At 50.8% G+C, this 1,578-nt stretch overlaps 2 protein-coding genes across 2 annotated transcripts in view; one reads left to right on the forward strand and one right to left on the reverse strand.

The window, feature by feature from the left end:
* The window catches only part of ECD (ecdysoneless cell cycle regulator), a 40,933-nt gene that overhangs the window by 24,041 nt on the left and 15,314 nt on the right, over positions 1-1,578 (reverse strand). The window lies entirely within an intron of this gene.
* The window catches only part of FAM149B1 (family with sequence similarity 149 member B1), a 55,619-nt gene continuing 55,280 nt past the window's right edge, over positions 1,240-1,578 (forward strand). Inside the window, exon 1 of the mRNA XM_019624663.1 lies at positions 1,240-1,456. The gene's annotated coding sequence lies outside the window, so the exon portion shown is untranslated. The remainder of the gene's footprint in view (positions 1,457-1,578) is intronic.

Below are 1,578 nucleotides of genomic sequence, written 5' to 3' on the forward strand. Positions count from 1 at the left end.
ATCACATTCCCAAATTAATAATTATGTAACAAAAAATTAAAAATCGCTTTTGTAGATGCAGTGGCATGTGTAACACACTTTGAGAACACTGCACTAATATATTCTGTCTAAATACTATCAAAGTCCCAGTTCTGCCACTGATTAGTTGTATCATTTTGGGCACTTCACTTTCTCTTTCTGGGGCTTTTTCTTTCATTGTAGAATTTGAGTGTTATTCCACCACCTCTAGAATCCTTCCCCGGTTTTAATGTTTATGATTTATACACTCTTAAGAGCAATCTTCCTTTGCAGAATTTCAATCTCTCCCTTTTATAAACATTATAAGGCATAGGGGAATTCAAAACTACAAAACACTCATGTCCCATCATCTCATCCCACAAGAATTTGCCCATGGCTCTTGATCCTCCAATTATCTGTCCTAAATCGGCCCCCGTTTCAGGTCTCAGCAGGGAACAGCTCTGATATACTAAGAAGCAGTAGATAGCTCTTTATTTTCTAAGGGTTTCCCTTACAAACAAAAGTACTAGTTTATTATTGCTGCCAGGTGATGCTTGGCAAAGAAAAGCATTGCATGGGATGGCCCACTCTAAGGCAGTGACTGGATTTCTATGTTGACTCGGATTTCTAACGGACTAATAAGACAAAGTCGAGAGGACCCTGCATCTTGTATCCAGGCAGCCATTCACCACAGGCTGTCCAAATCATTATTTGGCCTTTCAACCCAGAGGGACAGACAATAATTCTACCCCCCACCCTTCACCCCCCATAATACCAAGCACACCTTATTGTGAAGAATTTAGTGTCAGAACTGTAAGGGAGTTTGAGGTCACTCAGGCTAATTCTTCACTGTACAGATGAGAAAACCGGGGGCACACAGAGAAGCGATCTAGCCCCCGAGGCCTGACTTGGGAGTCTAGTGCTCTTTACTCAGATGCGCTCCCTTCTTTCATCTGACAAAATGAAGCCAATTCCTCTTACGGTTCTAGGGACTCTCCGACACGTCTCAGCAGCGGCACCTCTCCTCAGTCACTCCTCCCACCGTGTGAGGCAGTCCAGAACTGCCAGCAGCCGCCAAAGCCTGCCCCAAGCTGGGTCCAGTCGCTGTGTGGAACCCGAACCTCTCGAGAGCAAGGCGGAACCCACTCGGCGCCGGAACCCCCGGCGTCGTCACTGCTGCGCGTCGGAGGGATCATTAGGCTGGTGCCCCGATGCCTTCGTCACTTCCGCTCCCGTGGGGAAGCAGGAAGCACGGAAGACTGGAGAGGAGGGGGACCTAGGGAGTCTAGGCGACGGGGCGTGACGGAGCTGGAAGGTTGTGGGAGAGGGCCGGGCAGGAGCCGGCGGGAGGGCCAGGCCTGGAGGCCCCCACCCTGGCGTGCCCGCTCCGGCCGCAATTGAGGAGGAAGAGGATGATTTCCAGATACACTCGGAAGGCGGTGCCACAGAGCTTGGAACTGTGAGTGGACTGCTCAACCATCCCAGCCGCGGCCAGGGGAGGCCGAGGCGGGGTGCGGGCGCTCTGGGACTCGCCATGACCAGTTCCTCGCTCCTTTTTTTTCCCAGGGAGGGAGAAAGAAA

The sequence above is a fragment of the Hipposideros armiger genome, unplaced genomic scaffold (assembly GCF_001890085.2).
Source record: "Hipposideros armiger isolate ML-2016 unplaced genomic scaffold, ASM189008v1 scaffold_15, whole genome shotgun sequence".
NCBI lineage: Eukaryota > Metazoa > Chordata > Mammalia > Chiroptera > Hipposideridae > Hipposideros > Hipposideros armiger.